A 16,090-nucleotide genomic window follows, 5' to 3' on the forward strand; every position below is an offset into this window, starting at 1 on the left:
CTGTTTTTCACATTTCTTGATTTTCCCAACAACAAGCCTTGCAGACATGCTGCATCCCTGGAGGTGAGCCTGGTTAAAAGAGAAGGCCATGCTGTGGCAAATTAGGATGCAATGACCCTGGCCAACACCTTTTTGATTAAAGTTGACTGACCTCTGCTAAGTGCTGTGGAAAGCTATACTAATGGAGAAAAAAATAAATATATATTCAGCCTGCATGAGAAAGTGTTCTTTGAAAACAACAAAGACAGCGTTTGATGAGGGTAGCAAAAGAAGAAAGCTTTCAAAGGTTCCGGTTAGTTTTGTTTCCTTAATTGTTCTTCACAGCACCCTAGACAAACAGCTACTGTTTAAAAAGCCCCATTGCAAGCAGGGGCTGTATGAGCCTATAGCAATCGGTACCTCTCTGGAACTGATTTTCATCTCAGTCTCCTGTTTTTTTACTTCTCTACCTCCATTCACTTCAACAGTAAATTCATCTGCACTGCTGGTTTGCTTTTGAAGTCCTCATATACGAAGACTTTGGTTAGCTCTGTACATTAGGGAGTGTTTTGACTGTCTAAAGCTTGACGATGGTGGCGAAAGGGTTGAGTGTTTATGGGTAAGAATGAAGGGGAAGGCCAACGAGGCAGATATACTGGTGGGAACCTGTTACAGGCCACCCAACCAAGATGAAGAGGCAGACAAAATATTCTATAAGCAGTTGGGAGAAGTCTCACAGTTGCTAGCCCTTCTTCTCGGGGGGGAATTCAACTTAACAGCTGTCTGCTGGAAATACAATGCAGCAGAGAAGAAACAGTCTAGAAGGTTCCTGGTGTGAGTGGAAAATAAATTCTTGACACAGCTGGTGAGTGGGCCAACTAGGAAAGGTGCCATGCTGGACCTGTTGTTTGTGAACAGAGAAGGACTTCTAGGAGATGTGACAGTTGGAGGCTGTCACCGGTGTAGCGATCATAGATAGTCCTGCTTGACTAACCTGATCTCCTTCTACAGCAAGGTGACCAACTTATTGGATGAGGGAAAGGCTGTGGTTGTAGTTTGCCTGGACCTTAGCAAAGCCTTTGACACCATCTCCCACAGCATTCCCCTGGAGAAACTGGCTGCTCATGGCTGGGACAGGTGCGCTTTTTGCTGGGTTAAACACTGGCTGGATGGCCGGGCCCAGGGTGGTGGTGAATGTCGTTACATCCAGCTGGTGGCCGGTCACAGGTGCTGTTCCCCAGGGCTCAGTACTGGGGCCAGTTCTGTTTAGTATCTTTATCAATGATCTGGATGAGGGGATCGAGTGCGCCCTTAGCAAGTTTGCAGATGTGCAGGACTGTTGATCTGCTTGAGGGCAGGAAGGCTCCACACAGGGATTGGTGCCGGGTCCTGCACTGGGGTCACACCAACCCCACGCAGCGCTACAGGCTTGGGGAAGAGCAGCTGGAAAGCTGCCTGGTGGGAAAGGACCTTGGGGTGCTGGCTGACAGCCGGCTGAACATGAGCCAGCAGTGTGCCCAGGTGGCCAAGAAGGCCGGCAGCATCCTGGCTTGTGTCAGAAACAGTGTGGCCAGCAGGACCAGGGCAGTGATTGTCCCCCTGCACTCAGCACTGGTGGGGCCGCACCTCGAATCCTGTGTTCAGGTTTGGGCCCCTCACTGCAAGAGGGACACTGAGGTGCTGGAGCGTGTCCAGAGACGGGCAATGGAGCTGGTGAAGGGTCTGGGGCACAAGTCCTGTGAGGAGCGGCTGAGGGAACTGTTGTTGTTTAGCCTGGAGAAAAGGAGGCTGAGGGGACCTTATCGCTCTCTGCAGCTGCCTGACAGGGGCTGTAGGCAGGTGGGGGTCGGTCTCTTCTCCCAAGTAACAAGTGACAGGATGAGAGGAAACAGCCTCAGGTTGCACCAGTGGAGGTTTAGAGTAGATATTAGGACAAATGTCTTCGCTGAAAGGATGTTCAAGCTTTGGAACAGGCTGCCCAGGGAAGTGGTTGAGTCCCCATCCCTGGAGGTGTTTAAGAGACATGTAGATGTGGCACTTAGGGACATGGTTTAGTGGTGGCCTTGGCAGTGTTGGGTTAACAGTATGACTTGATGATCTTATGGTCCTTTTCCAATCTAAATGAATCTGATTCTGTATATTTGTGTGTATATATATATATATATATATATATATATATATGTCTGGACTCAATATATCAGAGAGGCTTGTGATCTGTTTAATAATAATGAAGAACTAGGTACAACTATACATGTGCCACACAGCAGGACTGTGTAATTTTCTGCAACTCCTTTCAGTGCCATTAATGAAATCCCCACTGCAAGTTTATGTTTTCATGCCACCTGTAGCTATCTTAGGGTATAAGATTTTTGGGAAGCAAAGGGGTTGGAGGACTTTGTAATCTCCAGATTTCTCTAGGTTGTGATGGTAGTATCTCATTGCTTGCTTGGTTGCTGCTGTGAAAGAAGCTGGGAAACAGATGTCAGCATCTTGAAACTCATACTATGGTTTAAAACCAAGCTCCCAGAAGCTGATGGCTAAATGGGCATGAACGCTACATCCTGACAGTGAAGGCCAGATGGCATGGGGAGTTCATACTACTGGGGAGCCATTCAGGCTGCTGTACAGGATCATCCAGTGCCATTTATGGCCCCCTGAAGTTGCCTACCTGACCTTCAGCTGCTGCTCCAGAAGGATGCAGATCTCCAAACGGATGCTTTGTCAGATAGGTAAACCCTGTGCAGCAGATGCCTCAGATAACTGCAAATATCCAGACAGTGGTCTCTCTCCTCAATACTTACGGTTAGGAACCCAAATAGCTCACACAGTGTTTGCAGCATTTGGGGGCATCACTTGAGATGATCTGTAAGTTGAGAGTCATCAGCAGTTGTGAACACAAAATTAAATGCACTGCAGGGCAGTGTGAGCGATGGAGGAACAAAATGTATGTTGTTACATTTCTCAGTCCTGCACTCTGGTGAAAGCAGTCTTGAAGCAGGGGCAGCAAAGTAGTAGGTGAAATAAATGTCTGTATATGTCTATATTGCTGATCAATATTACTATATAGCAAAACAAGAAATAGATTTTGCCACCAGAAGACAAATAATTTCTTTCTACATACATGGTTACATTTCAAGAAATACATCAGAAAATTGTTCTGTAATGTGCAGTTTATGCCACAGTTAAAAGCAAGAATGAGACTCCACATTGCTGGACTAGATTATGTATGGCTGGAGAAAGGCTTTGTTTTTTTAAGATTTCATTCGCATTTATTTCTATTTTACCTACCGAGGCTATACAAGGTGTGACACCTTTCAGCATTTCCTAAGAAATTTGTGAGTATGGCCCTAAAAATCTGAATATGAGCAAGTGAGATTAGGCAATATGGAGGTAACTCAATGACTTACAAATCTTCCTGTCCTGTAAAAGATTAGAGTGCTGAAAACGTGTAGCAGTGAGAATAAATAAGGTCTGTGCTACTCAGAAAAGGGGGCTACTGCAGGAGTTTGTCCACTGGCTAAGCAGCTTGCCACTTCACTGTAAAACATACTGAGTGAGACTCCTTCATGTAAGTAGAGATCAGCTGGCAGCCAACCTTCTCGTGCAACCCCTGGGGATCTCCTTAAGGGCAATGGAGGAAAATGCACTTTCAGGGCATGAGCATCTGGCCTGCTTTAGATGTTTACGGTGGTGTAAGAAGAATCTCATCCCAGAAATGGCTCCTTCCCCTCTCTGTTCATAATCAGAGGGAAGCAATCCCCAAAGGAACTTTAGAGAAGGTAGAGCCTCAGCTGTGCCAGAGGACGAGGGGGCAGCACTTCACTTTCAGAAAGACTTCTTGAAATGGAAGTGAAGCTTCCAAGTGGTTGGGTCTAGAGATGTCTGAAGATGCAAAAAAGACCAGAGGAGGAGAATTAAGGGCTGAGAGAGCTGATCTGGGGACCATGTGTACAAAGATGATGATCAAAACCACTGCAATGAGTGAGGTAGCAAAGAAATAAGAGAGAAGTGGGGAGGCATGCCAGCATCTGAAAGCCCAAGAGACCCTCACTGCAAAAGACAAGTGTGGGTGTGGAGATCCCCTGAAAAATCTGCTTAGCTGTGCAGATTTCAAGGAAATAATTGGCAGTCAGTTTTGGTCGATTTCTGTCTTACTCGGAAATCTTTACAATGAATATTTAAGGTATCCTCAGGCCCAGCATCTTGTGGAAGGGTCTGCAGGGTCATACAAAACTGCCCATGCTCTTCCAAAAGCAGGCAAGGTCACCCAGCGTTCCCTCTGGGATTTCATTTCCATGGCGTGACATCCAAGTGACAAACGAGCAGCCCTCTGTTGGCACACAGTCGTGCAGACACCAAGCAATATCTCCCTTTGTCTATGGCAAATGTAGCGACAGGTTTGCTGCTTCAGCTGTGAGACTGGGAATCTGAGACTGGTGACCCATATGATAAGCAGTGATGACAGTGTCACAGCTATGGAAGTGAAAATCTTTCTGACTAACAGGATGCAGGAATACGCATGCTTATAAATGGTTGGATGTTAAATAGGAAAAGCAAAACAATCCTAGGTGAAATTCACCAGCAACAGACCAAAATCATCACCGTCATGCATGGTGTTCTGGTCAGGACAGGGTTTCAGCAAAGAGATGGTGTGAAAATAAACACTGCCAAGAAAGCAGGAACATTTTTGGAAACTTTAATGCCGCACAGCTCCAGGTGTGATCCTGGGGAGTGGTGGGGTTAATATGTGTGTGTATGCTTGTGTCTGCATGCCTACATGGGTGTACACATGGTGTCTGTCAAAATGCTGCTACTAGCCACTTGTGTATAGTTTGGATGGATTGCTGCATGCTAGGCCCGTGTGCTTTGGAGTCCCAGTCAGAGAGAGCCCAGCCACACATCTGTGTTTGTTTTGGGAGATATTTTTATGTAAGGAGTAGATACAGAGAAATGATCCTCCATCCAGCACAAAGCACTTGCTGAGTGTGGGACCTTTTCCTCACCTGCTGTAGTACCAAAAGCTCAGCAATGGCTTGCTGTCTTGAGAGCGTCCATCCATGAGATGGAGCCTTGTGAGCTTTCTGTTCTGTCTACTTTTTTTAAATGCTTGCTGGTGGCAGCAAATGGTTCTGCAGAACATTTCTAAGACAGCACTCATTTCAGAGATAAAGGTAGAATAAGAAGTACTAAATCCCTTCCCCAGTCCCCCACCATTCTTGGGTGTGTGGTAGGATTTGTGTCAATATCCTCTTGGGGACTAATGCTTTTTCTGGTGAATCCTTTCCTCTGTATCAAGCTGCTTTTATGAACAGGTCCCTATCTCAAGTTCAGTTCTTTGGACCTTAGCTGGTCTTGCAGCTTTCCTTGCTTTCTCTCCCCCTCACTTTTTGAGTCCCTTTCACTTCTGGTGTGCTCACACAAGCATTTAGTTCCTGTAGCTATCTGTGAACTGGCAGCTCTTCTCAGCTTCTGGCTTCCAGCTCAGTACTGGAGGGGGCATAGGGATTGCCGTGCCCCCTCCAAGCATCCTGCTCTCCACACAAAGGAAACAAGAACAGATGGGTTGAATGGGGGCTACGGCCACCCCAGTTGTAGTGAGTCATGTGGTGACCAAGACTTAAGCACTGATCTTCTAAATTGCTCAACCATAGGTTTACTCAGCTGTATGTTTGTGAGAATTACATGGCAAATAAATGAGTTGCAGTTTATGAAAGGTTTGGATAAATGACCGTAGGATGTTTCATCTTACGTTTAGATCAAGTGGGCAGCTGGCTCAGCAGATCATGGGCCAAATTTAAACTCCTCCTGGGTCTGAGCCAGGCTCATCTTTGCCAGATTTTGCTCTAAAGAAGCATCTTTATTTATGAACTCCAAGCAGAATTTATCAGTCAACATTGTTTATGCCACATTTAAACCTATTTAAATAAATTAAAAAATGGAATAAGTATCTGAAGAAATGAATATGTAGGAAATATGTATTTCTGATACTCCTGGGCAAAATATGCACTCTCATTGAGTCATAACGGTCCCAGGCTTGAGAAATGTAGGCACTAGTGGAGGGTGATTCATCTCCTGAAACACCTACCTAAACCAGGACTTACTAGTCTGCCTTTTTTATTTCTGTGTACTACAAAGCGAGGTAAACAGAAGAAATCTAAAGCAGATGAATTTTATCTATAGACTCTAATTTATCTGCTTTGGTGCCATGCCCATTGGATGAACCCAAGCTTGCAATGACCTCTTTAATATAACTGAGAAATCTCCTGGGCTCATCTCCCTGTGCCATCAATATCCTATGGACAAAACTATAAAGATTTACATTAAAAACAGATTTTGTTTTAGAATTGAACAAGGGTCAGCTAGATCTGCATTCTCTCTCTGATAGCGGCCCAAGTGACTTGTGGTAAGAGCAGGAAGGCGTACATATATATATCTATATATATGATCAATTGTCTCTTACCTGCCAGTCATTTTCAGGTCAAGGACTTCCTGACCAAATTTAGCATCTCTGAATTTAACAGGGCTTTTCATGGGCTTTCTTCTTCTTTGAATTTACCCAGTTGCTCCTTAAATTGAAGTATTAACTTCTAGTACCTTTTAGCTTAACTGCAATTAGTTTCATGAACACAACAGGAAACCACCTTTTCCCAATTGTTTCAAGTTGAACACTTATTTTCATTTAAACATGCCTAGTTCTTACACTGGAAGAGACACTGAACAACAAGTCCATGCTCATCTTCATGCAATTCCTGATTTCACGCTTCTCCATCATTTGTATTTCTCTCCTCTGTGTCTGTACCAGGCAGAAAAGCACAAGACTGTTCAGTAAGCCTCCGTGTCTTTGATTATCTTGGTTGAGCCTGCCTGCAGCATTTCTTATTATGCTATATTTTTCTTTGGAGATGGGAGAACCAGAGCTGCCTACAGCATTCAATACACAGGCACACCAAGAATCTGTATGGTGAATATGAGTGATGTTTTCCACGTTGTTTACCATCCCTTTCATAATATTTCCTAGAGTTCAGTTTTGGATTTTTCTGGCCAGTTCAGAGCACAAATCTGACACTTCCATAAAATTATTTATTCTAATGGCAAGATCTCATTTCCAAGTAGCAGTAGTTAACTCAGAAATCAGCACAGTGTATGTAAAGTTAAGACTGGGGGGTTTTTTCCCTTCCATGTGCCTCACTTTACATTCAATCTAAGCTAAACTTCATCTATCATTTTATCGCCGTCACTCTGTGTCGTCAGGGTGCTTTGCTAGTCACGTTCAGCCCTTGTCTTTAGTACTCAGAATAATTTAGCAGCTATTCTCCAGCACAGGTTATTGTCCCCAGAGCTCATTCTGCAACCTGCCTGGGCAGCAGGGGAGCAGAACTTGAGGCAAGCTGACATAACATCCCAGTAGCAGATATAAAGGCTTCATTTGCCTTCCCAACCGTTTTGATGAAAGTGCTGAGATGTATGCTGCCATTCTGCTGCTCTTGCCATGGAGCTGAAAAATCAGGTTTTATTAGTGTTGAAATTGCTTTTCACACAGGTTGCCATTAACAGAAAGGTATTGCTTTCTGGTTCACTCTTTTAGCAGAAAGTCATACTGAAAGGCTGTTTAATCCCCTTTCTCATCTGTATTCTCAGTTTCTTTAAAAACTTTTGAAATTATGTTGCTGCTTCCCTCTTTCACATGCAAACTTTGGCAAATGGAAATTTCTGTCTTTCCATCACATGAGCAGCTCCCATCTTCACTTGGTCTCTCTGCTGTAAGGCTATAAACAAAGGCATATTGAGTGAGCTGGCAGTGAAATTACAGAAAGCTGAAAAGGTCAGAATCTTAAATCATAGATCAGATAAGACAAAGGATTTCAGATATCTCACAGCAAATAAGATATGGGGAATGTGATGAACACTGTGTATAACACAGCATGAAACCATATATGGAAAAATGTGAAGTGTTATAAACTTCCTTTTCTGATTTAATTTGCTCCAACTGCATTTAGAAATTATAGCAATAATGCATTGATAGCCACATTATTATTTACACGCAGTAGGAAGCAAGAGTGAGCTACATGCAGAGATTGTCAAGAAGAGGGGGGTTGCTTTTAGTTCTACAAAAAACTCATTAATTTTGTTTTGGTTTGGAAGCTCAAAAATCAAACTTGCCACCCTAGCAGCTGCCAGAAAGGTATAATTACAATGATTTAATGCTTATATTTCAATAGTATGCAAGAATCCAGGCTCTTTTACTTCTCTGGATGTCTGCAGAAGGAGACATGAGTAAGGAGGCACCCACTCTAGAAGCTGTAAAAAGTGGGATCAGCCGAGATACCTTGCTACAGCCCAGTCTGTATCTGTGGTGGTTTTTCTCCAGGAGTGTGCAGATGACCCAGGCTCGGTGCTCAAGGATACCAAAGCCATTTTGAGGTAAATAACCCCAGTTCCTCACTTGTTGAAAGAAAGCCAGCCTTCATCATGAGCAAAAAAACGGTTTCATAAACCTATCCCCCAGAAATCCCAGATTAGGAGGACAAAAGTAGCATCTGACTGTTAGGTGGACGTCATTCTCCTTGCAGTCAGTTAGTGGAGAGTGGCAGGAAGAGATGGCTGGAGAAAGGAGCTGTTGCAGAGGGTGTTAGGTGGCTTTTTGGGTGAAATCATCCCTCTCGCTTTGCCCGTTCTGCTGCAGACAGCAGCCACCTGGTTCCCCCTGGCTGGCAGGACAGCCCTGGGATCAAGCTGCTTTACAGCAGAGGTGAGCTGGGGAAGACTCAAGTTAATAGATTTTGGCAGTATTGTGGAGTGTGTTTTCTTCAGCTTTTTCCTGTAAGGCTCAAGGACAAGAACTTTAACGTTTCTTCTTAAAATATAAGACTTCACTTCTTATTTATGAGCTGCTTCTGAAACTGAAAATGTCTTGTAGCCTTACTTTAATATCCTGGTGTTTGGCCTAGCCTATAAATAATACAGCAGTATGAGGAGATGCATTTCCACGCCAAGGCTGTAAATACGTAGCGAATATTGATATACTCTCTCCTAAAGCAGGCAGGAAAAGCTACCTGCCCATGGGTATGGGGTCTCTGGAGTGGGGTTGGAGGGTCAAGGGTCGTCCTCCTGCCCAGTGGGAACTTTGGGTTCTGGTTGCTTCATGCATCTAATGCACTGCCTTGTCTCTCACCAAAGCTCCAGGTAAGGAACTTCAAACTGACAGATGTTTTAAGGTCTGCAACAATATATCTGACTTTGCTTCTCAGTGGAGAGTTAATTCAAGATTGTTAATTAGCCGTGAGCAAGACAACCTGCCTGAAAGCCTGAGTACCTTCTTACCGCTTGATGGGGAGATCTTGGTACAGCAGGTGAGGGATGCAGCATGGAAAAAGTCACACGTGGTGTGCCCATGCACCACCCATCAAGGAAACCCCTTGGAGGTTTTTGAAGGATAGCCCAATATATCACCAAGAACTCAGAATTAAACTAAAACTTCCCGAGACCACGTCAGATAACATCTACCCCCATGCAGCTTCATTGATGGGAAGAAAAGTGCGCCACAGGGATGTTTTTCTATCGTCTTCCCTACACACTAAAAATTTCATTGGATCATGTGTCATTCGCACACATGAAATGACCATGGGCGTTCCCTGCTTTCACTTTCACTTTCTGGTTTGACCTTACAGTTCATCACAGCAAAACGGGTCAGCGGAGGGAACAGAAGGCATCTGGACCTGCTTTTGGGTAGGGAGTTCCAGTCACATGAGGCAGGAATGAGGGAAGCTGAGAGGGGTTTGCAGGACACCAGGTCCAATGAGTAGGAGGCAGGCAAAATCAGAGTCTTCATTAAAAAAGTGTTCACAGTAAGGAAAAGCTAACTGTGCTCAGTACTTTCAACCACGCAAAGAAAAATAGCCAGGTAGACAGCAGGAATTACTGGAAGCCTGGTGACATCAATTATTGACTTACTAATTCCACTGGAAAAATGTTTTCAAAGAGGTCTGTAGAGCCAGCGACGCAGCCTTGAAGTGCTGTAATCAAAACAGAGTAATCTCAGGGACCAGGAATGGTATTTTCTAGGCTGTAATTAGTCAGTAAGCTCTCCGCTGATTTTCTCTTCTCAGTGCCCTCCCTTTTCTGGTGCAAAAATTATTAACACCCCCCCCCCCCCCAAATCTTTGTTTAAATACTTAAACCTGTGAAGACCCCCACTGTTATCAGAAATAGTGTAATTGGAGTGCATGGTCATGTAGATTTCAACTTTGCTCTTAGATATTAGTAAAATGGCTGAATCTCTGATTAGAAAAATAAAATCCAAGGGAGCAAAGCTGCTCTCTGTCAATGCAGAGAGCATCCCATGGAGCAATTACTATTTAAACTCTGTGGTAACTGTCATGCCAGGAGGTCAGAAGAAAATCTTCAGTCCCTGAGAAACTTATCTGGGACTTAGAAAAGGCAAGACAGACTCAGTCTCTTTCTCCCTGCTGATCAAAGATGAGAGATAAATCCCAAGGAGCCATGTCCGTTAACCCCATCTTTGCTGCACCTATATGGGAAGCAGGAACTGTTGCATGAATTGCTCCCTCAGATTTGCTCTCTGCCTTGCTGGCTTGTGAGAGCTGGAACCTTTCCTCTGGACAAGGATTTGCCTGCTGGTGTTTTTAATCTGCATCATTAGTGGGAAGACCACTAACAAATGATGTGCTGCAATGTGTCAGTAAATCTACATCAGAAGTCATCTGTTTGTGGGAGTCACAGCTGTCCCATGCAGTGCTTCTGAGGGCTGCAAACAAACAAAAAACCAAAATCCCACAGCCTTCCAGCAGAGCAGTGACAGCAAACAGCCCAAGGTCTGCATCCTAACACACTGCTTTAGCTAGTCCCCATCCTTCCCTGCATTAATTTACTGCATCTGTGTCTGGCTAAAACCCAGCCTTAATCCTGCCCCTGTGTAAATAAATGGCTGTGTGACCTGGCCCTGGCACTGTGTAGGGTTGCTCATGCGTGTCAGGTGAAACAGGGCTGGGGCGTTGGGGTGTATTTTTATATTATATTTGATCTCCTCTAACAGAGGAGAGGCTAGGTTTGCTTTCCCCTGCCTGCATGCCCTGATCCACAGCCTCCCACACAGCAGAGCCACTGGCTCTCTAGCCACCAGGTAGATGGCACATGCTGGAAGACCTGGAGAAGGGGCTCAAGCTGACCTCCACTTGCTCTGTGGGTGCTCAAATGCCTGACACCAGGGAGCAAGGGAAGAAGGAAGACTGGGGGTACCTCTTCCAGCACTGGTATCTTGCAGTGAGACTGCAGCAAGCACAAACCCTGCTGGTCTCCAAAGGCACATTTGTACTGACTATACCACAATGGCTCCGAGTGTTACTGAATCCTAAGTTTGCTGAAGATAACTGGTCAATAAGGACACTGATTAAAAAGGAAAAGCAGGCATGAAAGGGTTAATACCTTCTGTTCAAGCAAGCTTGGATTTTTAGTTATTCCCCTTTTTTGAATTCAGAGTATGGAAGTATATTAACTTCCAGTGTCTGGGTTTGATTAGATAGATACCTGAGCTCTGTCTTTTCCCTAGGATATATCACTAAAATGGTATTTCTTTTTTAATTTACTCTACACGTGGCATCTTGTCTTCTTGCTCAACTTGCAAGATATTTTCCCAAGCTCTCCAGGTGACTATTTACCTGTTGGAACATTTACATTGATGCTCCAGTGTGGGCAGCTGCTCTTGGCAGCTTTCCTTTCAGACCCAGTGGGCCCGACTTTGAACTTCTTCAGATTGAAAAGGTCAGGCCATTACAGAAACCTACAATTTTTAATTCGGTAGCTTCTGTGGGGAGCTGAATGGTACTCACTGAACAAATAAATTAAGAGACTGACTGCTTTAACCAAGCTGCAGTTGTCATCTGGGGGAAGAAGTAAATTAATTCCAATAAACAAAGAGAAATCCTTGATGCCCTTCTGACAACACTGGGATCTCAGAGAGGAGGGAAATAAATTTAGCTTATTAATTGTTTAAGTCTTTGGCAAACTCCCAAAGTTTATCTTTTCTGTTTGGGTAGCATTAATGTATTGTAGTTGTGTAGACAGAGGAGGCTCTCAGCCATTAACAGGCACTTTGCATGCAGTGAGCTGGTAGGACTTTGCACATGGTGGGACATTGCATGTGGGATGTCACCCCCTCGGGCACAGTTACAGCAATTTGGGTGGCTCATGACCACATTACCTCATACAGGAGGCAAATTAGCCTGGCACAGAGAAAGCCATCTGGGTGTCATCATGGCCACATCAGCACCAGGTTATGGAAAACTCATACAAGAAGCACATTACCTCGTAGACAAACCCTATGGTTTAGGGGGTCTGGATTATTTGTTGATTTGGGTTTTTTTTTTCTTGAGGATCTGGTAGAGCCTGTATAACTGAGCAGCATGAGCTTTATCCACTAGGTCGTGAGCATTGTACTGCTGCCGCTGAACTACACAGATCAGAGCTGTGGCTCAGCTCACGGCACGTCCTTGGTGGCACCCTGCCTGCCATGCCCATGCCACTCAAAACCCTCCTACGTGGTGCCTAGGCATCGCTGAGGTGTAGCACAGGCCAAGAACTACCATCAAAAGCACTGGGGACAAAGCTGCCACCTTTCATTTCCTCACGTTGTGTTTCAGCCCAGTTGCAAGTAGGCAGAGAGGTCGGCCGTGGTTGCTGACCTGTTCTGAGGCCTCCTGGGGAAGGGCATCTTGCTTTTGTGGAGGGCAAGAGCAGTGAGAGGGCCAGGAGAGCTGCTGCAAACCGGGCAGATCCCTCCTGACTGCGGCTGTCACGAACTGGGCACCAGCTGTGCAGGTGACGGCAGTGCCAGCTGTGAGCAGCTGCAGGCAGGGGAAGAAGCTCGCTGCTCGGCTTCCCTAAGCCCTCCAGGCTTCTTACTGACAACAGGCTCAAGAGAAACCATCACAGTCATCCCTTCTGCCTCTGAGGTGGATCCATCCAGCTCAGAGGAGACAAGTCCTGCTGCTGGTGGACTGTCTGAGACAAGTGAAACAAGGTAAAGCATTTGCAAAATGCCTTCAGTTGCAAGGAGCTTCACAGGCTTTCTTTCGACAGACGCTGTGTCAGAGTTTGTTTTCAGCTGTGGGATTTTTAATGGCTATGGTTGCATGACTGGGAGACACATCACTGGTGTCTCTGTAGACTTTTGCAGGCTAAACATAGAGGAGCAGATCTCTGGTGGAAAGGCCAATGCCTAGGCAGTACACCAGGTCAAGTGCGGAGCATTTCTGTAACTACCAGCCGCTGACACAACAGGTTTTGTGACATTCACACTGAAATCCCTAAAAGTTGACACTCATCTCCTGGAGTGGCACTTACAGCGCTGAGTTAGGGGTCGGTGGGGAGCACAGAGGACTCCAGTGGGACCAGTCACATTGAGCCCTGAAAGAGCTGGTCTGAAATGCTGAAGAGAGGGCAGAGCCCAGAGCCTCTGCCTGCCCTCTGCCTCAGCACCGAGCACCTACCTAGCCGCAATGGGACATCTCTGCCAAACTGGAGCACGTCATTCCCCATGCTCTGGTGCCAGCCTTGTGCATGTCTGTCTGACCTGCACTTCTCTTCTTTGCAAATGTGATGGGAGGTAGAAGTGACATTAAAAAATATAAATGTAGGTTGCAAGTACTTCTGGCCTAAGGAGATTCGAGCCTACTGGTCTTTCTTCCTAAGAACTTGGCATGGCCATCCGTTCAGCTCAGGGCAGAGTCAAGCTGAAGGGGAAGGAGAAGGGTATATAAGAGGTGAGCAACCTTCTCTACTCTATTTTCAGCTGGGTGGGAGACTATGAAGGAGATGATAGCCTCTTAAATGATCTCAACAAAGAAGAAGTTTGGGTACCTGTGTTTCCTCGGGAGAGTGATTGACTTGAGGTCTGTGGATTTGCTTGGCTTGCCCTCTTCAATTCATTTCCATGTGGAGGGGCTTTTTGGTTCTGACCTCATCTTCTTTTTGCCACAGAGATCCTACTTTTAATCTTAGTTTGCTTTCAAGTTAAAATAAATTATCCAGCACAAAGAGACGTATTTTCTTACACATGAGCTGCTGTTTCAAGGTCGGTGTTTGATATGCGGCTCTCACACTTCAGCGTTGTTTCAGAGATCTCATACCATCTCCAAGGATATGCCTTAAGCACTAGCAAACACAAGGTCCAGGCCTGCAGGTGGATCAGTCTAACATGAGATAGACCTCAAAAATGGCAGGGAAAACATTACCATTCTTTTCCATGAGGATCAGCTTGAATATGAAGAGGCACGATTCCACCTCCCCTACAAAACATTAAGATATGAATCTTCTTTTCTTATGTTTACATACCTTGCCCCAGGTGCTGATTTACTACATGGAGCCATCCACTACAGTCACCATCTCTGGGTCTCTGCTGAAGCACAGAAAACACACACGTGAGATTTTAGCTCTATAACCTGCTGCTAGCTGAAAGTAAGCCACCAGCTAAATCATGGTTTTGAAGGAGAACACGAGTCCATCACTGGTACTGAGAAAGGTCAAGAGCTGGTCTTGGCCAGGCAGGTCCAGTGCAATGACACTGCACCTCCTGCCTGGAGAGGTCCAGCACCTAATGGCTCTGCTGACAGGGTGCTTGGAAGAAGGACTATGTGGGGAGAGAATTGTAGGAGTCTGACTGTTGGAAATAGAAAAGGTGGAGTAGAGGACAGGATGGTAAAGTAAGGTGTTGGTGGGGCTGGGTTATTCTACATAGCTTACTTCAGTTTCTGTTTTGTTAGTAGTGGAAGCCACATAGGTTCAGGACCTCCCTATACTTGTGTTAATTCAGAAGCTGTTATTTAACATAACACAGCCCTTATCAGAACTGCTATAATAAAACAGAGCATTTAATGTTTCCTTTCAATAAAACTGGAAATGAGACCCCATGTCCTGTTCTCCAACTGGGTAGGTATATCACACTGGTTTTAAGCTCTGTTCTGTAAATCAGCATTCAAATTCATGCAATCTGCCAAGCAGGTAATGAATATCAAGGAGGTTTCCAGGAAAACTGTGGCAAGTTGAATTCTTTAGCTACTGTAATTGATATGGCCTGTCTTAAGAAATAACAAACGTCATGTGTTTAGGGAGTGGAAGTCTGAAGACAGAAAAACCCTTTGAAGGAGAACTGTGCAGGGCACAGCAACAGAATAGCAAGGTAAAACCTAGGATGCCCTGCCTTTCGTGTCATTAGGTGGTCAACGCATCGGTCAACACAAGCACACACAGGCTATACCGTTCTTGGGTATATACATCACCCAAGAGCTAAAAATGTCTTTCCTGGTGCCAGAGACCTGCGTGTGGCGATGCCTGGCCTAGCTATTGAGTTTGTTAGCCCACTGCTGAAATGGTAGTAAGTCAACATGGTGACATTTTCTGCTGATGATTTCTGACAAGGTGAGGGAGAAGTTGCTCTCCCTTCCCTACTTATCTGAGCTTCAAACTCAGGGCTCAGGGCTTGATGTACTGTTCATCTGATGAAAACATGCTGTTGAAGAGATAGTTTAGGACATATGAGGTATAGAAATGGGCTATTGCTGTTTTCATTTGCACAGTAGTTATCTACTCTTAGCTCATAGATCTTCCTTTGTGGCCAGATCTTGAATATGCCTCACACACATGGCATTACAGGCTCTCCAGTACGCTGTAGTGAAATTTCATTTTGAGGATGATTCAATTCCTGGGTCTACAGCAGCCATTTTGTGGGAGCACATTGAAATGGTCCTGCAAATTCCTGGCAGATGTCTGAATTTATGACGTGAGCAGGAATTGCCACAACCATTAAACAAAGGTGATGGCGAGTGCAGTTTTGTAAGGGAAGGTCCCAGCCTGGTGAGTCGAAGCTTCGTTACGACAGGACATGAGGCAGCAGTGCAAGAGAGTGACGGGTGGGCAGGAGTTGCATAAATAACATTTCAGCCACGGCTTGCACTTTGATCCCGTGGGAGACTGGGTTGCCCAGCTGATGTCCACATGGTCAGACACTGTTCCCTCCTCCCAAACCAGGCTGACTTTGCCTGTGCAACTTCTTAGGAGTTGCCCCTGGTCTGTGCCAGCCCCTAAACTACCCCCAGGC

This window comes from Falco rusticolus, chromosome 2, assembly GCF_015220075.1.
Source record: "Falco rusticolus isolate bFalRus1 chromosome 2, bFalRus1.pri, whole genome shotgun sequence".
Lineage (NCBI taxonomy): Eukaryota > Metazoa > Chordata > Aves > Falconiformes > Falconidae > Falco > Falco rusticolus.